This window comes from Haliotis cracherodii, unplaced genomic scaffold (genome assembly GCF_022045235.1).
Source record: "Haliotis cracherodii isolate W230 unplaced genomic scaffold, xgHalCrac1.p SCAF_20, whole genome shotgun sequence".
NCBI lineage: Eukaryota > Metazoa > Mollusca > Gastropoda > Lepetellida > Haliotidae > Haliotis > Haliotis cracherodii.
Genome location: NW_027266276.1, coordinates 1,518,334 through 1,540,225, shown reverse-complemented (window position 1 = coordinate 1,540,225; position 21,892 = coordinate 1,518,334). Strand labels below are relative to the sequence as shown.

The window sequence follows — 21,892 nt, the reverse complement described above, 5'->3', positions numbered from 1 at the left end:
ACAGTATTGTTTGTATTGTAGGTTCAAATGAATACGTGTATAAAATAAACAATATTAGCTGGCAGTAAACACCACAATAACAACCTTCCGTGTCAAGTACGTAGTGGCAGTTATAACTAACCAGTTATAAACGTATGACATTAACTGTCTGTTTGTTGTTTAATGCCTTACTAAGCAATATTCAAGCGCCACACTAAGCAATATTCCAGCTATATGACGGCGGCATGTAAATAATCGAGTCTGGACCAGACAATCCAGTGATTACTATCATGAGCATCCGTGAGCGGATACAACTTTTTTGAAAAGGAGGAGATCTATTTATTGTCTTTGGTGGTAATTTATACAGAAATAAAGACCCTCCTCTGTATCCGCCCGTGGGCCATCGATCCACCCGATCCCGTTAGTCGTTTAATGTATGCTGCCGCTCAAACACCGGGAGAACTCCATAGAGTTTCCAAAGACACTGAACCACAAAAGGGTAAGAAAAAAATCATCAAAAGAAAAACCGGTTCCCAATAAAATTAACGGAAACAAGGAAAGATATATCCTGGATAGAATTACGAAAATTCTAAATCAAATTCTTGAAGGTAAAGTTAAAGGTTTGGACAGAAAAAAAGAAAGTGGGACAAGAAAACTGTTCGCATCTGATAAAAAACAAAAAAACAATTGCACAGGCAATTAAATGCAACCAATGGCAGCGATGAGAAAAGTTTCACCATGGATTCCAGTGAAAGGTTTTGGAAACAGTTGTAGCCTATACTCGGCAACTGTGACCTCGAGGAACCATGGGTAGAGGATTACAATGATAGTGTACATGAAGAATTAAGGTCAGCATTGTTGTTTTTAATTACACCTGATTGCCTGAAAAAATAATCAGAAAGTCCAAATCTAATACGGCGCCAGGGCCTGATGGTATTCGAAATCGGTATTTGAAACTGTTTCTTTGTGTCCAAACACCATTACTTCACTGTTTTAATTCTCTTGTGGACACAGGGATGTTCCGCCTTCGTTGTGCAATGGTCGAACAATACTTCTCCCAAAGAAAGGTGATTTGACTGAGCCCCAAAACTTCCGCCCTATTACTTTTCTGAATACACAATACAAAATATTTACAGGATGTCTTACAGATCTCGTGTCATCATACTGTGCTTCCAATGACATTATTTACATTGAGCAGAAAGGAATCAGAAAGGGATGTTGGGGTTGTAAGGATCAGTTGCTGGTTCAGAGAATGATCCTTGAAGAGGCTAAAACCGTAACCTCCCAATGTGTTGGATAGACTATAGAAAAGATTATGATTCTGTACCTCACGAATGGATTTTGAAGTCACTGGAATGTATTGACCTCCCCGAGCGACTACTTGTTTTACTCAAGTCTTTAATGAATTGCTGGTCAACTCAACTTGAGATGTATTCGCATAGTCATTTATTGACTTTGGAACACATTTCTGTAAGAAGAGAAACACTTCAGGGCGATTCTTTTAATCCATTGCTTTTCTGTTTGCCACTAAACCCTTTAAGCTTTTGCTTGCAAAGAAGAAGGTTATCATCGAGGAGCTCCTCAGCACAGATTCCCAACACCCCTACTCACCTCCTTTACATTGATGGCATTGCCAATGGAGACTCCACTCCAGAAACAACAAGGAACACCCTTGTCTTTGTCGAGTCCTTTTCTAATGATATTGGCAGGCCCTTTTTGGACAAGACAAATGCAACATTCATCTGAAACGTGGCAAGGTAGAAGAGGGAGGATCAGTCAGTTTACTTGGGGGAGGAGTTATTGACCATCTCGTGGAAGGTTAGGCCTATACGTATTTTGGGGTGCAGGTAAGAGACAAACTCAAGAATGCCTATATCCTTCTGTAACATGCTTGTGGTTTTGACACAGAGGTCCAGCCATGGTACGAACCAGAATATGTAGATGCAGGCCAACAAACCTGATCTTGTCCTTTTTGATAAATCCAATGAAATCATTTATATTATTGACTTTTCTGTTCCTTTTGACACTAATGTCATTGACAAGATTCAGGAACAACATGGCAAATATGCGGACGTCGCTTTCAAAATATTCCGCTAGCATCCCAAGTACCAGGTTGTCCGACTCTCCATTGTTCTCGGTGCCTTAGGTTTGGTATCTCCCAATCTGTTGACGGACATTGGGAGAGTACCCGGGTTTGCTACCAGGAATACAGCCCTTCTGACTATCTGGGTAATGCAGAAGGCTGCAGTGTTGGGGAGTCTTCATATTCTCCGAAAAGTTCTGGGTGGGTTTGACTAGGCAGCGCTTTCTGGGAGAAGTCCCATTCGTTGTCTGGGCTGCGTGTAGAAGGAACAAGGCCCTGAGCTGATGATGAGCCTAACCAGCCTGACAGGATCACCCAAACCCTCTTTGCTGCATTTTTTATTTTAATCTGTAAATAATAATAATAATAATAGCATGTACTTATATTGCGCTAAACTCCTGACACAAGCTGTATGCTCAAAACGCGAACATTATTACCTCGGTCAATGGATCGGTCTACACTCGACTTTTTCATTTTCAGCTCCCTGAGGAGTACACAACCCAAGCTGTCTGTGAGGCGCTAGAGGGATAACATTCGAATTACTCTTTCGTCCAACCAGGTACTCATTCACTGCCGGGTGACACAGAGGCACACCACAAGTGCTTCAGTGTGGGGCAGGACGGATGCCCAAGAAACTCTCAAGGGTCAAACTGCCGAACGCGGTCACCCATACAGCTACTCTCCGCAACCGACGCTGAAATAATTCCGAAGCGACATTAAATTTGAACTCACTCACACTGTGATCTGTGCACTGTGCACAGGACCACGTATCACCACGAAGTGGTATATTCCACTCTTCGCCACACTCCAGGGCCCACTTGCACAAAGCGACCTCAGCTCCCATTTTTAAACATAGGCTTACAATAGTCGTAGCGCTAAGATCGCTTTGTGCATGTGGGCCCTGGACAACCGTGGGGCATATCATTCTCTTATGTCGATTATCGATTGTATTACAGCTTCCTAAGTTGATTTGATTTGTTTCAGGATGAAAAGTGGAATCCCATTAAACCGAACGGTACCGTACCAAGGTAAACTGTTCGGATTACCCAGGTTCCGGATTAACTTTGGTGAGGAGTAGTTCCGTGAATGTAGCCATCCCTCACAGAAGGGGATTCAGACCAAACAGGGACCGGATTAACTAAGGTATACTGTGTACGGATTTGAATGCTGTCTCTTTCAATGTTTCGATTATTCACAGACCACCGTCAAATAGCCGGAATGTTGTTGAGTGCAGCGTTAAACAACAACAACACAAAAAAAGAAACTACTATGGCGTCAATAACCAACACAACAAAGAGGGGGCACTCGTTCAGGCTCCAACGACGCCTTGGAATGCTGAAATACACCCCCTTCATATAGCGTATCATGTCTCCTTGACCACAATGACAATGAAGTCACAATGGTCTGCAAAGCACTGTGATGCATTTTCACCTTACCCAAGCGATATCTCCGGTGGGGGTCAGTTTTGGATGATAAATTTGCATTTGCCGGGCAGTTTTCTAACTTACAAAATCGCCATAGAGGTTCTGGCTCGAAAAGCTCTGGTTTGTTCTGTTAATGGATATCTTCATGTAAGACTCCACCGCACACTGTACTATTTGTACAAATGCTGTGATGCGACTTTTATTTGAGTTTTATACGAGGTTCATGTGGGGTTTGTACGAGTTTTATGCGGGGTTTGTACGAGTTTTATGTGGGGTTTGTACGGGTTTTATATGAGGTTTATACGAGCTTTATACGGAATTATACGAGGCCTACACGGGGGTTATACGAGTTTTATATGAGTTGAATACGAGGTTTATACGAGGCTTATACGAGTTTTATATGAGTTGTATGCAAGGTTGATGCGGACTTAATACGAGTTATACGAGGTTTATACGGGGTTTGTAGATTTATATATGAGTTATATACAAGGTTTATGCGGGGTTTATACGGAGTATATATATGTTAAATGAGTGTTATAGAAGTTTTACAAGAGGCTCTACAATTGATGCAAATTTAGTATTATTTTACTTTCATTGTTTTTTTCCAAAAAATAAAAAACTATAATATTTTGTCCGATAAAACTGTATTTAAAAAGTAACTCTTTCACGTTTTTTACACGAGTCATTGAAACAATGAATGTGTCAAGGGAAGTTCTCGTGTCAAAAGGTATAAAAATATGGACAGATCGTTAAATGGAAAGTATCTGAATTTTTTTTAAAGATTAAAATAAAAATTTAAAAACAAATAAACCTCTTAAAATAAAACAAACACTTACATAATACTCATATCTGAATATATTGCCCCCCCCCCCCCCCCCTTATTACGCACACACGCCTAAAATCGACAGAACCTTGATAAGTATAGAATATTTGTTAAAAAGATACACAAAAGCAAAACGAAAACAACCAAACGAAAGAAATCAACACACGTGATACTAAAATAAATACATAAACAACCACCGAACGAACAAACAAACAAACAAACAACAAACAAACGAATGAATAAATAAATAAATTTGTCTATTTGAACAATTCCGACTATATCTTGAGCATGTGTTTCTCATCATCAGCGACAGTGGATCATTGTAGCTATATAACGTCAACGCCAGAGACTAACCAGTCTCGATTATCTGCCGAAACAGATTCCATTAATAGTGATGAATATTATATAACTGGAATCACTGAGATAAGTGATGACACCAGGTGTTCGGGAAAAGGGTATGCATGTCCTGCTCTACCTGTAGCACCAACCACTCACACGATATACGTAAGAAAATTAGTGTTCGTTTCTTAACATATAACTTATCAAACTAAGACCTGATCCCATTTTTCAGCCGACTGCTTCCAAGGCATACAACATAAGTTCTATCAGGATCACGAGGGGTGCATGACATTGTATGCGTCCCGCGTAAGGTTGTATACCACGAGCCGGATGGATGCATAAAGCCCATGAGTGATCCTGATACAACGAATATCTCACTGACATGTTTTAATATGACATTGTAAAAACAATTAACGCAAATTCAAAATCAATAGAAAACAGCTGTTCGATTGAGCAGAAGGTAACTTGTGTTATGTCTCGTGACTTCCACTGACTCGGAAAAAGCGTGCGGATTTTTGCTTTTGAAACGGGCAAAAGGGATATATTCTGTCTCTTAGAAATCCACGTGCAGCCTGTATTGCTGGTGGCGGGGTATAAGAGATTATTCCCGCTGAGAAATTTATTACCCCCCAAGGCTGGTTACACAGTATTATATCAAGATCACGTGGGCCAATCAGATCTCCTCATTCTGACATGGAGGTATGGTATACATATAATGTACTTCCTTCCTAAAAGGGGCGGTCGGGTAGCCTAGTGGTTAAAGCGTTCGCTCGTCACGCCGAAAACCCGGGTTCAGTTCCCGACATGGGTACAATGTGTGAAGCCCATTTCTGGTGTCCCCCGCCGTGATAGTGCTGAAATATTGCTAATAGCGGCGTAAAACCCTATTCACTCCTTCCTAAAAAAATACTGAATAAAACAGCGTGGAAAGATAACAGGAATACTTGCACAGATATAGGTCAGGCGATATCTATGTGCTTACTTAAGGAGAGCGTCATTTGCTATCTCCTGACTATAGGGCATTATTAGATTACCAGTCATGACGTTATGCTAAGATCTGTGCCTGTCTTCTGTGACATATATCGGCAAGAGTCGGCCATGCTAGTTCCATTATCTAGTTCCCCTGTGCAACCGGTGATGGTAAGTGTGTCTCCCGACTGGTAAGTAGAAACATTAGAGTCCATAAATGTTATAGATATCTCGTTAAAATCGGCAGAAACTGTTTATAATTTGGCTGGCTATTTTCAGTATCTTTATTACCAAAAGCTGGAGATTTAAGAGCCATTACTAAAACAGACATGATCGTTTACTATTAAGTTTCTTCGACAATCATTACATACAAGAAAGCACTCTCAGGTTCCGCATCCCCATGCCTGCTTTAATGTATTTTAAGTGTTTTGCCCTGGCGAACCTACAGGTTTTTCACTTTCCCATAAGACGTCGTTATATGCCGCGAGGCCTGGGCTGCATACAGCAACTGTTAACAGACTCATCTTCAGTGTGCCATACATATCACGACCGCAGAGAACTGCTTATCCCGGTTGTAACGAAATCGGATATAACGGTTATCGTCGAATCCTCATCTAAGAGCGGTGGGGTAGCCTAGTGGTTAATGCTATCGCTCGTCGTGCAAAAGTTCCGGGTTCGATTTCCCACATGGTTATAAAGCGTTTTGTCCTTCCACTAGAGTTCCCCGCCGTTCACTCACTCACTCACTTACAACCCACCCAACGACCCACCCACCCACCCACCCACCCACTCACTCACTCACTCACTGAATCCACGAGCAATTGTATGAGAAGTTATTGCGTGTTCTTTTTAATTTTTCTCGAAAGGTTCTAGTATCATCACTATTTGACAGTGATTCATAAACATATGCTCATGATATAGTCGGTTTGTTTGTTTGTTGTTTAATGCCGTACTGAGCAATATTCAAGCTTTATGACGGCGGTAAATAATCGACCCGGGATCAGACAATCCAGTGATTGACATCATGAGCATCGATCCACACAATTGGGATACGATGACATGCATCAACCCGGTCAGCGAGCCTGACCACCCGATCCCGTTAGTCGCCTCTTTCGACGAGCATAGTCGCCATTTACGGCAAGCATGGGATGCTGAAGACCTATTCTTCCCCGGATGTAGTCGGGATCTACATGCGTATGGAAAGGGTGGTGTCGCTTAAAAAAATATTTACAACAACTATATATATTAAGATGAATAATGCTATGTTTGAATCGACTGTGAATATGTACAATCAGTATGAAAATTGTATTTGACCCAAACATTACAAAACATTATAGGTTGAAAACAGTCGCCGAAACACTGCAATCTTATTGTACAAAACGCAACTATGACACTCGTATCAAATACATCACCATCGAAACACCATTTCCTGCTTGTTTCATTGTTTAGTCACGTGGATGTATACTGTCTTTTGGCGACAGGTTGGCTATTCATTAAAGGTCTGTTAGGATTTCGGTGACTTGAATAGATTTATGATAACTAACTGTCAACGTCTTGTTAATACAGCGGCTGATTTCCTAGCCATCCCACTTGTCCCTGGCCGTCTTTGTGAGACTGTAGAAGTTATATGTGATATATTCCATCGCTCTAAAGAGTAAACGGTGTAACAAAAGCGACAAAACCATTGCTACAATCATAAGAATTCTCCCCTAAAAGCAGAGTCCTTTGTACGATTCCACAGTACAGTAGAACTCAATGTGAAAATTTCCTCCACATGTCTACCATAAAACGTGCTGAAAGCTTTACAGCATATGGAAAAATAACAGTAAACCCGGAGAACGAAATGACAATTCGATATTGGCATTGGAAGTGGTAGAATTTAATACCTACTAAAATATTTCATTTTCGGTATTGATCGCAGTAATACTGTCGATGCACACTTTTGAGTATTCGATATAATAAATATAGACATACGTTTATCACAGAGCAATTATCAACACGTCCATGTAATTGAAAAGAATAAAATATTTCCATAATCATAAGACATATCTACCGAAAACAGAGTTCATTGTGCGATTCCGACCAGAATAAACCAGTGGAAGATTAACACCCCATAATGACAGAAACATAGCTTGATATTGAAAGCGTTCTCTGACATTAAACAATGTGAATTATCCATTTTTTGGCCTTTGGACAAAAACATCGTTTCAACGTCAAAGCCTCAGTAAAGCTATTAGAGTTTTATGTCAGACATGGGGTGAACGTTTCAAATTGTGACACATCAGTGACGATGATTATGTCTGATGCAATTCCCAGTTTTGACTTATAGCATATGTTCCCATGTTTTGGTTAACGTGAATAATTGACTTTCCTTGCATGTGTTTGTGCCGGGTGCGACCGTGGTTAGGATACGCTAGCATTTCCGCGAACAACTGGTATCATCACTATCTGAAGGTGATACATAACCACATGCTTAGGATATAGTCACAATCGTACAATAGAGTATGCTGTTAGCAGATATTTCTTATGATTATGAAAGGGTTTTGTCGCTTTTATTTTGTCATCTTTATTTACGTGGCATTTCAGAAACTGTGCTATCAATGAACAGAGGCTTGTCTTTTGGATGTCAACGTCGCTATCTTTCAATGTTACATTACAATGATAGAATAAAGGATTCCCAGCCAAAGTCCCATCTGTTTTCATCGTCATAAATGCCGCGGATTGGTTAACATGTTTTTTTAAATAGAAATAATCAACCAAACACAGTACTGAATCTGAGATAAACATGCACATATAACATGTTTTCATACAGAATTAATCAACAAAACACAGTACTGAATCCAAGACACACTTGTATATATGACATGTTTTGATATACAATTAATCAAACGAACACAGTACTGAATCCGCGACAAACATGTATATATGACATGTTTTTTTATGGAACTGAATCCAAAACACAATTGTATATATAACATGATGTTTATATAAAATTAAACAACCCAACATTGTACTGAATCCAAGACACACTTGTATATACCACATGTTTTTAATATAGAATTAATCAAGCGAGCACAGAACTGAATCCAAGACACACTTGTATATACAACATGTTTTTAATATAGAATTAATCAAGCGAACACAGAACTGAATCCAAGACACACTCGCATATGTAACATGTTATTAATATAGAATAAATTAAGCGAACACAGAACTGAATCCAAGACACACTTGCGTATATAACATGTTTTTTTATATGATATTAATCAAGCGAACACAGTACTGAATCCAAGACACACTTGTATATACAACATGTTTTTAATATAGAATTAATCAAGCGAACACAGAACTGAAACCGTGACACACTTGTATATATAACATGTTTTCAATATAGAATTAATTAAGCGAACGCGGAACTGAATCAAAGACACACTTGTATATATAACATTTTTTAATATAGAATAAATTAAGCAAACACAGAACTGAAACCGCGACACACTTGTATATGTAACATGTTTTTAATATAGAATTAATTAAGCGAACACAGAACTGAAACCGCGACACACTTGTATATATAACATTTTTTAATATAGAATTAATTAAGCGAACACAGAACTGAAATCATGACACAGTACAGTGCATATATAATCTCAAACCTGTATATGGCATTTAATTTACTTCAATCCGCAAAGATGCACGTAAATGTTGTATCGAACTGCTGATCTGTCACTCGATGTGTTTATTCAGTCGCAATATATTGTAATAATGTGTTCATAAAACAAACAGGTTATAGGTAAATTACTGACGATTTTGCTCAAATGATGTTGATTCTGTTACAATCTGTGAAGTAAAACTGTCCTTTAAACTTCGGTCACGTGGTCAATATATCGGTCAGCTAGAATGCCAGGAGTCGATATAGAGATAATGGTATATCTCACCTGAAATAAAATGCTAGTGCTTTGTGTCCAAAATATGATTAGAAAAGCCTTTTTTGCGTGACGTCGGGGTGAAACGGCTACACTGTTAGTTTTATCCTCTGAATACGTACGAGTAAAACATTTAGATCGCGCATACGAGAATGAATTTGATTTTCTGCTACAATGTGGAATGTGGCCTGACATACAAACAATTTGTTGAGGTTGCTCACATGTATTATATGATATTTTTCAACGAAAAACTATTGTCTGTTTTTTACCGTCCGCCCTCGTATAGTAGGAGTACTGCTGTGCGTGCGGCGTCAGGCCATAAATACTTACTTTTTATGTCAATTGTGTGAATGGTGGGTGTTACCGGTAGGGCAGGACATGCTTACCTTTATCGCGAATACCTGGTGTCATCACTAATATTCAGTGGACATCATCATCATCATCATCATCATCATCATCATCATTTCCTCCTTCACTTTGCCCTTTACATCAAATGGAATCTGTTTCGGCGTATAATGAAGACTGTTTTTCTCTTGCATTGACGTTAAAAAACCTGGAAGTCTCAATGTTCACGTAGGTTAATTTTACAGGCTTTTATTTAAATATATTGCACATTTAGTTTTCAAAACATATCATGTTATTAAAATGAATTATATAGCTAACATATTATAAGACTTTATGATCTTTTTTATATAAAAGTGTTTATCAGAAGCCTCGACTTGAAGTATATGCCGTTATGCCTTTATGCTATTTCACAGACGTATTGGCGCCGTATTGACATGGCCGTATTACATGTCGATAAACATTTGACACAATTAGGCAGTTAAGTTGAACTGGTTTTTTGTATGCCCTCTGTGGTGGATTCCTAACAATTGAGTCATCAGTCAACAGTTTAAGAAATACATTATTTTTTAAACTAATATTTTGCATAATTTAGGTTCTACATCTACAATGGTTTGAGTAATTAGAAACGTGATATTATTTTCTAAATGATACAAATAGATAGTACAATTACGAATGGTTTAGAATTTTCCAGGTTTTATTCGTGATCAGTCATTTCTTTGAGACATATCCAAGGACGTCATATATTGACATATATACCATGAAAGATATGGTTTATGATCCAATTTGAACGTGTGGTTTGAATAAGGAAATCAACACTAATATCTGGAGGAATGATTTTTGCGCTTAATACTTCGAAAGATATAAAAAGAATTGATTTTAAATATAATCAGGTTTTACCCTTTTTACCAGTTCTATTATTGATAACTATAAAATTAAACTATATCAAATAGCAATATTGATTTCATTTTAATGAAAAAAATTAACGTTGTGACCTTGGATATGATAACAAGCAACGCCCACATAATTAAAATCAAAATACCCTTCTAGATAATCACGGGTAATCATTACAAGTTATTATCCCAAGCTTCCCGATGCATAATCAACCGCTGGCATAATTATGCACTTTGTGCACATTGCAGATCTTATCGTTTTATGCATGTGAGTTGAAAACTAACAGCCCTCTCTCGTCGTTGTGTGCACGGGCGTGCAGGAATGCATGGTTGAGTGTTGTAATAAGCAAGGCGGTTGGTGAACACAATGCATCCCTGTGAATAACTCTCTCATGGAAACAAGCCTGCGTATGCGCAGACAGACAGCTACAAATGCTACGACCAGCTTACAAGCAAGTAAACCCATTGACGGAATGTCGATCGAACGAACGCTGTGTCAATTAACCAAGTCATGTGACCGTTCACAGAGGCAGATCTGTACTGCGGGCTCGGAATAATATCTAGCCAGGATGTGTGAATTTATCTGAAATATTCCCTTGGACGAGAAGCTGTCAAACTCGGAGGTAAGCTACGCTAATTTCTACTCTTTCGCTTAGCTCTGTGTGTAGTTTTCGAGCACGCAAAGCCGTGCAGTAAATTCGCCGCTATACGAAGCCGGTTGAGTTTATTTTCGGGCAAAATGGCGTCCACGGCAAACCGCATACAAGCTAACTGTTCAGGTCGAGTATTGATCCTTAGGCCTAGTTTCGCTTGTGAGCTTGCTATGCAGTAGCATTGAAAGCGCTGACAGCTCTCTACATTCTGTTATAACATCTCAGCAGTGGGCTACAGTTGTGACGCAATGTGTTTCGTGCCCGTTTTCACTGTAGGATGTCGGAGACAGACAGAGCTGTGCGTATAATCCAGTGTGATTTATTGCAAACCATTAAAAAAACAATCGCAACTGGGGTAGGATGTGGTTCAGTCCCGTTCTGCACGTGCATGTGGAATATCGTGGTATTTTGACTGACAGGTGCAAGGCATGTCGCTATTGACATCGTGTACTGTTATTCGGGTTACATCTTGCGGATGCACGCGTTGATATGGAAACGTCAAGATTTAAAATGTGTCTTAAACGGGAAATAGACACAAGAAAAGCTATTAACATTGTTTACTGTCATTCGTGTTTCATATTACCGACATGAAACGTCAAGATGTAAAAATGTGTCGAAAATGTGAATAAACACAAGAGTTATTAATCATCGTTTACTGTTATCCGTGTTTCATATTGCCTTTACACGCGTTGGTATGGAAACGTGACGATTTGGAATGTTTCAAAAATGTGAAATAGACACACGGGTATTGATGGAGTAGTAACCCCAGCCACGTTCTCTGGTTGATGCTGACAAACCAATTGCTGTTATTTACTGTTAATCGTTTGTTAACATAGTGTTGAAGCTGGTTTGTGTGATTTTCAGAAATATCATGTTCACCCCCGTAACCCAACCCCTTTGAAGATATTAGTTTTCATAATCATAATAATACACTGTTATGCTAAGTATAAGATGTTCAGACCCGTGAACATCCGGGGTAGAATAGGTCTTCAGCAACCCATGCTTGCCGTAAAAGGCGACTGTGCTTGTCGTAAGAGGCGACAAACAGGATCGGGTGACTTGGTTGATGCATGTCATCGTATCCAAATTGCGTAGATGGATGCTCATGATGTCAATCACTGGTCCAGACTCTATTATGTACAGACCGACGTCATATAGCTGGAATATTGCTGAGTGCTGCCTTAAACAAAACAACACAAACAACTGAGCAGCTACCCTCTTAACTGCCGCAAGCTGATTTCTTCCTCAGATCGGTACATGTCATTTCTTATAAAGAATCTTAGTTAATGATGTTATTGAATGATAATTAGCAACATTTATGCTGATAAACGTTATTATAAATATAATGATATGTGCCCAGGGTTATTGATGAGTCAAGATTATGGAGTACATTGTCAATCGAAATGAGCATGAGTTTGCATTCTTGTTAACCTATTTGTTTTAGGCGAAGTGTAAAGAAGACCGAATCAGTTCCCTGCTTGTGCCAACACATTCACTTGTTTCGAAATCTTGCTACTTACAATAGAGGAGTTATTTAGCGTCGAGTTGCTACACAAAAAAACGTGAAGAGGTGGTCCAATTTTGCTTCCAGAAAACAAGGAAAATACAAACCGACAATTTGCTGGATGAAAGAATTTTTTCCAGGGGCTATGTAAACACAAGCGAGACGCATATCGGAAACTCGTGCTTGTTGCCTTCGAAAGGGGAACCATATTTTTTGGTCCACGTTTTTCTTGAGCATTGCTTACAAATGAGCCCAGCCCAGCCCCCATATCTCGTACAGCACGTGCGAGACACCTGTGACGCACGCGCAAGCGTGATGTCGATTTCATCTGAGCCATATAACCGAATAGCCAGACAGTCTTCGGCTCTGTCGCATATGGCCTAATCTTGGCTTCTTATTTAGCTATAAACACATTCCAGTTTATTCCGAATGAGTTACTTAGCTCGATTAGGTGTGACATTATATCGTTGTGTCATTTTTAAGAAATATAATCGGACTACACAGAACTAACAGTTCACAGCACTCGAAGACAGACATATAACCCTTTTGAAGTGAAATATTCTGGTATGTCATCTGATTGATATGTAATATATATTTCATGTTTGAGAGTTTTAGAGTCCAAATACTATCTACAAGAATTATTCTTACAAATGACAGAAAAATGAATCGAAACTTCGTCTCAGAACCTATACTTTAAAGATTAAATACACCGACCAGCGATTAAGTCATGTAGAAAAAAGAAAACAGCTTCGCCTGACTAAAATGATGTGAAAATATGCACATTAAATATTTTGATTATAAGGCACATCTCAACGACCCTCTTTTTAAACCGCTTGAATGCGATAGTAGATTTCACACAACACCCGTACAGCCAAATCGCTTAGCTCCCAGTTCAAAGCGAATTCTAAAACTGATTTTTTACGGTGAGTCATTTTATAAACATGTAAATAACTGAACAAATTAGCTCCGCCTGCTAGTTTCCAGTCTAGTATGCACCTCACATAAACCAGTATTAATATCGCGAATATTGTGAGAGAGATCCGGTTCTGCAACACCTGATCTGAAAGGTACCTGTTTAGAGGCATTTATCTGAACAAAACACATCTCTAACTTCTATCTTGTTGCCTCAAGCGTGCAACAACACACGGCTTTCAAGTTTTGAGATATATTTCAGTTTGAAGTTATTTTTTTCTCACGAAGATATATTCATGTCTGCGAATGCGTTGTTCACGGGGAGATGTGTTTCAGATTTGTGTGAGTAGAGTTGCAACCTATTACAATTACCGTCGGTTCGGTGTTCGAAACATGCCTTGATGTTTCCGATGTGTCGGTGTGGTTTTTCTGGTCGTATGACTTTTCTTTTATCAAGAATTTCTTTTGTATTTCTTTTGTTACACTCTAAAGTTTAACATGCTCCAACCCCGGATGTAGGTAATACGATGTCAGTACTGTTAACCACAGTCACGAACACTAGAATAAAAGAATTTTCAGGAAAAAACATGCCACGCAGTCGCACTCACACTCACTCACTCACTCTCTGACTTATTTACCCCCCCCCCCCCCCACCCCCACCCCCCCACCCCCTCCCCACCCTCTCGCTGTCTCTCTGTTCCTCCCGACGTATTATACTCTTAAAAGTGATGTTACATCGCTACGAAATACTCTTGAGAATGATATTAAACCACAACGAAATAAAAAAAATGATGTTAAATCGCAACAAAATGCTCTTAAAAGGGATGTTAAACTACAACGAAATAAGGAAGAGAAACTTCTTTATTATGAAGAACACAACGTTTTGGAGTATATGCTTACTCCTTCATCAGGTGAATTCAATTGATGAAGGAGCAAGCATTTACTCCGAAACGTTGTGTTCCTCATAATAAAGAAGTTAACATCCATAAATTCTCTTCCTTATGTGTATCACTTCTAAATACCTTCTAAAAGACTTGACACTTCGCAACGAAATACTCTTAAGAGTGATGTTAAACCACAACGAAATACTCTTAAAAGTGATGTTAAACCACACCACAATACTCTTAAAAGTGATGTTAAACCACAACGAAATACTCTTAAAAGTGATGTTAAACCACAACGAAATACTCTTAAAAGTGATGTTAAACCACACCTCAATGAACGACACCAATAACACAGTTGTTTATTGTCCAATGTTATCGTTATTCACATGTTCCCACCCACGATGACGATATTAAGTCATGTGTATCAAATTCTTAGTCAAATCACAACTTAACAAGAATTCACTGTATACGCTTCACAATATAATGCTGTAATATATTTTGAAATAAATATGTGCTGTATATTTCGTATATATGTTTATTTTACACGTCCCGTTACGACCCGATGGTTACGACACTCAAACATTAACCAATGACTGTGAAAAGACCGTATTTGAATAACGCGCAATTGAAATTTGTAGTTGTCAGTAAACCGCAACCCTTTTCAGCGACATCCAGGAGGTCTGCGCTAAACAGTTATTGATTTCTGCAAGATCATCAAGTTTCTCTAAAGGCGATGACGTCATCGCGCAACATCGAATGCAACGGAGCCGTGTTCACGTGTTAGGAAACCATGTTTTATTTTTGGAGAAAAAAAATCTTCAATGATAATTGATTTTTGCGCACGTCAAACACAGCGAAAATAAAAAAAATATCCTTTTTTCCAGAAGTATTACTACTCAGCAGTGATTTGCAATTTTATTTTCATTTTACAGATGATTTAATAATTGATTTATACTTATAAAGTAACAAAACATTGAGTTTAATAAAAACGTTATTTGAAGCTATAAAGATATTTACTGAGTGAAGAAGAAGGCCCTTGATTTAATGAGATATGTCAATATTTTTAATCTAATTTAAACAACGCCGAAATGACGATTTCATGTAATTATAACTGATATGCCAAAGGCCACGAAATAATTTTCCCTTATTAGGACTCGCATTCTATAACCCTTATGTAGAGCTATATCATAAGCTGGAGAACGTTACACTATAAATGTCCATTGACCTATTTATTACACCGTTGTAACATTATGTAATGCATTTATCAATAATTACATATCTCGAGCACAGTAATGTTAATATACGTCCGATGTGTTTAAAACAACCCGGTAAGTGACCGACTGGCCACTAGTTCACCAGTGGATATATAAAAACCGGAATAGGATATGGAGTTGTTAGAATAGGATATGTCAACGGCCAAGTAAGATACATTATGGCATGCAGCGTTGTCCGCCGTCCAAACAGCGCAATAGATGCGCCTGTAACTTTAGAAGTATGTTTAACACCATTTCAAGACTTAATCTCGTTCATTGCATTAAAATGGATTTTTTTCAAAATGGAAAATAAACAAAATTGAAAAAAAAAATTTTTTTGCGTCTGTATCCTAGGTTCCACAAGATGCAACTGTCTGATACATTAATATGACGTGAAGCTAAGCAACACGGGGCAAAAACGAACAAATGCTTCTAAAAAAAACAAAAAGAAACTTTGACAATATTTTTAGAATCTCTTTTTTGAGAATTGACATGTCCTAGAAAGGTGATCGTAATATGACTTGAATTGATCAGTGTATGGAAATGCTTTTGGTTTTTTTAAAAAATGAAATAGATAGTGTTCAAATGTGGAAAAGGTTAGTGCAGGGTCGTCTCAGAAACCAAAAGGCTCAGACAGCCGATAGTTAGTTAGAATATGCAGCACTGCACTTGGATTCAGATTAAATCGTCGAATTTTGGTTATGAGTGAAACATTTTTCTATTAAAGTTTTAAAGAATGTCAAAGCGGTCGAACTGGATCTTTGCGTAGATGATAATGATTGTCTTTATGCACCACAGTCTTATTTCAATATTGCAAAAATAAATATATCAGAACTGATTAACAGAATGCGGCGTAACATGAATGTTATTTTTCAATAGCAATGTTCTTTAAACTTTAAACATCTCATGAAACAGACAACATTTCATTGCCAATTAGCAGTCACTATGTGCGTCACTCTGTCACTATACCCCTATATCTTCAGCTACCTTTGAACATTGATATTTTCTAGAGTTCCTTATTTAGAAACCATACTTCACCATGTAACAATACTTCCATAATATACTTGATGTTAACGCGACTTATGTTTAAGGGAGGTGGCATGTCGCAAATAACGAAGTTGACACCTAATTATATTACAGTATACTCTGCCGTGCAAAAGAAAGCATACAACCCTGTTTAATGGTGGCTAAAAATGAAACAAACAAGACATGGTTATTCGATGGTGATGTGTTTGGTACAGGTATTATAGTTGTGTTTTTGGGCCGAAAGTTATCAGTGTTTCGGCGAATGTTTTCAGCCTTGTGAATGGATAGAAAGCAACGAAATATTCTATTTTCTAAACGCTGATCGCATATGCGTATGATGTATAAATAAACTAAAAAGAAAGAAATGGAAACATATAAAAACTGATAAGTTCCCGATTATATTAATTAATTTCCATAACTCCGCTCACTCCTCCTTGTCGCTTTTTCTAATGCCATCGTAATGTCTTACGTAATACCGCTTGGAATTTTGAATAAAATTAATGAAATTAATTACAAACATATGTCCAGATATACAATGAAGACCTTTTATAACCAGACAATGTAATTACATGATTAATTGGCGTACTTCAGTACGGAATTGTTGACATGGTATTTCCGGTGTTACGTGCTCACGGTGATGTCTTTGCGTCAAAACATCAAAACACATTATGGCGTGTATAATGCCCACCCCGTTCTACACAGCTGTGTTTTTTCGAAAATTAAGTGCGCACTATACTCAAGAATATACCGTAATAAATAATAAATAATAATGTGTTAATTAGCTTGGTGTAAGTCAGTTTAGCACTGAAGAAATATCACATTCGCGTTTTTCGTGTATCAATTGTAACCTATTATATTTTCATTGTTTTATTAATTTTAAAACGTATGTGAGTTTTTTTAGTTCATATGATATTGGTATAGGAATTAAAACTGCTTGATGTATTACCTGTAAATTTACGGCATGGTGCAGTTATATCGGCATTTCAACATTCGACTAAACTGCCAAGGCAAGAGAAAGTAGACACTTGAAAATTCGATATTTTTAAATATACTATATCCAAACCTACTTTCATTTGCCTGGCTGTTTATATGCATTATCATCTTTAGACACAATATAGCGAGCGATCAGAACTGTACCACTTACAATAATGATGAACAAATGGCTGTAATTGCAACGTATTTCTATGGAATATCCAGTTATATCCACAATGTTATAACATTACTTTGAAAATGACAGATTATTACGTTATTGAAATGCAATTACTATGTATAATACGTAAACGTTAATTTGTTTATCTTTCTTCAATTAATTTATCTTTCCCCGAGTTTACGGCTTGGCTCTGTAATAAGCCTGCACGTCTCTTGTAGATACAGCTCATGTTAATAGCATAGCCGTTAAAAAAATTTAATGTTTATCAATTACATGCACATAACGATCAACAAAGATAACTGAGAGACTCATTCCTAAAGCTTTCAAATGTCAAATTGAAGAAATTGAATCATTTAAGTACGAATGCATAAAATATTAATAATATCTTCCAAAATAAGTGAAAATTATTAAGTGAAAAAACCCCGGTTTTCCCGAAGATAAAACGCGTTAAGATAAACGTCATGTTAGAATTTTTCAATTATCAATGAGGATATTTCTTTACATTAAGTATTCTTCATCTCGGAATGACGTATGAACCAAATTAAACATGTCAATATGTGTTTTTTCTAATATTGTAAATATTAATGATGACAGGAAACTGCAGCCGTTAATTCTACGCGTAATACACAGCCGCGGGAGATAAATTTTTCCTTAATTACTTTCATGCAGAAACTTTGGCGTTGATAAAAGATTTAATCCCGTTCTTGACGTCAAACGTCTCCCACTTACAGACTACTAGTTGTACAACTACTTCCAATGCCGTGCAGCAAATATTTTAAGAGAAGTCGTATGGAAATTATCATCGTTTATTCCAATCGTTAGATAGGTCTGTGTATGTACATCCATTTCTCATCGCGGGGGTTAAAAAACCGAAATGATCTCGCAAATGTAATAGCATCTAGAGCTGGCCATTTTACGGTTGTAAAAACATATTAGTGACGGTTGAATATGTTCTAGTGCAAATTTGATGATCTGTAACTATTAAAACAGTTCGTGTTTCTGGTAAACATGAAACTGTCTAAATTTAGATACTTAGTGGTGTTCCTAGAATAATATTTTGAAATTGAGGTCTAATGACGAGTAGAAAACAGTATAGCATCTGACACACTCGGTTAGCAAATCTACTGCAAGAGTTAATGAGACACAAACATATAGTTAATTTATGGATGTCATAGTTTCAGAGACAACGGGAATGTATCGGACGAAGCCGTAAGATATCTTGGTTTCAGAAGTTGTAACACTATTATCAATTATGTTCATTTGGTGAAAGGACGTATTTAATGCTTCTTACTGCCCACTTGAAATAAGCCTTTAGATTTATATTATTTATAGAAATATTTGAAATATTATTATGAAAGTATTCGATATGCTAATAGGACGGAAAACAATTTTATTCATTAACCACTTACAATCTTTGGACATATGACAAAGTCAGATACATAAATATGGCTGGGTGGAGTGAGAACTGTTGATGTGTTTATGCAACCTATATAACAGCGTGTCCGTGACCGATGTTATAACATTTGTCGGATGGGCTACCACTTATATCTCTTACAAGAAAACGCCTGGGTCAATGACAGGCTTCATATATTTAAACTACGCTTCTGAAATCTACTTGAATAATTCTTTTGGCACATTTTAAACTCTTCTCTCCCTTTGGTGTAGTTTTAAGGTTGAAACATGCATATTATGAAAATAAGATAAACGAATAATGTTATATGTATACATCTGATGACTTTCAGAACGATGTCTCAAAGTGTTCCTCATTTCTGAAATATATTCAGTCCTTTTCAAGTGACCTGGACTTTAGCGCAGTGTCACATATAAATATGTGTATACATATTAAATAAACCGTTAAAGAGTAAATACCGACATACGCGATCAGGGGCGGATCGAAATATTCTTTCAGCAAACAAAATTAAAATTGTCTTGATGATAATTCAGGGTTGGACTTACACCGTCAAACGGGATGCTACTGTTCGTGAATCAATATAAAATTAAATGTACATGTATGTCCAATATACAGATTCCAGTCTTTATCAAAACTGTTCAGTTAAACAGGGATCGGAATTAAGCGTGTGTGTACCCGTCCGGGATCAATGTTCTGAAATAAGGCGCCCCCACACCCCCAACAAAAGTAAAGAAAGGAAATAAGTTATACCTTTCGTTTGTCGAATATATACATAAGGAAATAGGGGAGTTTCATTATCAGTGCCTGCCGTTACTTCACTCCTGCAGGAGTGAGTGAGTGAGTGAGTTTGGTTTTCGACGCTTTTAGCAATATTCCAGCAATATCACGGCGGGGGGCACCAGAAATGGGCTTCACACTGTGTACCCAAGTCGAGAATCGAACCCGGCGTGACGAGCGAAATCTTTAATCATTAGGTAACCCCACCGCCCCCACTCCTGCCGGAAAACCCTCAGTGAACTGTTGGTACGTTTTAATATACCCTATGTTTTATTAATGATGTAAAATGCTTGGTTTGGATACTTAGTAAGATATGACTTTTCCATCGATATACACAAATTTCCTTGTCCGTTGAAAGGTTTATCTATAGACTTTAGGTACACAATTCTCTGTAATGAGTTGCGTCCCTTAGTGAAGTAGGGATCCACTGATCATGGGTTCAAACGCCCTGATCATCTTCTCTGTTTGCCAGCACCATTCCCGTACACTTGGGTTTCCCTAGTGTGGTAAAAGTCTGAGACCTGCATCACTGTTAAAAGCGGCGTTAAACCAAACTCACTCACTCAAACATAATCAGACTGGTTGGTCGGTAAGGACGTACACTGAGTACAGAGTTTATGCTGTAACTATGAAGGGCAAGCTAACTGTTTAAAGATATTTGTTTATTAAAGGTGGAAACTGATGTATCATGAGTTAGTGAGTGAGTGAGAGAGGATTTTTGGGTTGGCGTATTGGCACATAAATCTTATTGCAAGGTATCGCAATACGGAGAGCAATACATAAAGCTATACATATTGGGCCCCAAATTATATATATTTGTACTGTTCAAATGGTACTTATTCATTCGATAATCCAGATTGTCTGATAGGTAGTATGGATAAACGAGAATACCTATTACGTCATCAATATGGAATGAGAATGTAAACAGCTTTAAGGTTTAGATAGGAACCCAGCCTATTAAGATAGTAGATTGAATTTATATATTTATATATTTGTGTAATTATTTATTCATTCTTCTGTGACTATTCCGAAAATATTGATACACAATGTTCGTATTGCGATATGTGTATTGCTGACTGCCGAATTGAAATAGACGGTATACCAGTTATATCGCACATCCCTAATGGATTTACGCCCTTTTTAGCAATATTTCGCAATATCACGGCGAGGGACACCAGAAGTGGGCTTCACATATTGTACATTTCTGGTGTCCCCCGTCGTGATATTGCTGGAATATTGCTAAAAGCGGCGTAAAACCATACTCACTCACTCACATATTGTACCCATGCGGGGAATCGAACCCGGGCCTTAGGCGTGACGAGCGAACGTTTTAATCACTAGGCTACCCCACCGCTACAATATGACAGCACAAATGATACTTACCATTGGCCGTTTAACATTACACTAAACAGGTAATTGTAGTCGAAAGCGCAACAGTATGTGAAGAATATAATATCCACGCTACAAAATTAAAATTCTCATCTTCTCAAATCTGTAAGGAAGACTAAGCGCCATGGTCTGGTCTCTGTCTAGACGGTCTACTT

The 21,892-nt window shown here is 37.8% G+C and overlaps 1 protein-coding gene across 1 annotated transcript in view; it reads left to right on the top strand.

Annotated features, from left to right (window-relative positions):
* Positions 1–11,254: 11,254 nt before the first annotated feature.
* The window catches only part of LOC139470184 (polycomb complex protein BMI-1-A-like), a 113,456-nt gene continuing 102,818 nt past the window's right edge, over positions 11,255–21,892 (top strand). The window contains exon 1 of the mRNA XM_071252495.1: positions 11,255–11,401. The gene's annotated coding sequence lies outside the window, so the exon portion shown is untranslated. The remainder of the gene's footprint in view (positions 11,402–21,892) is intronic.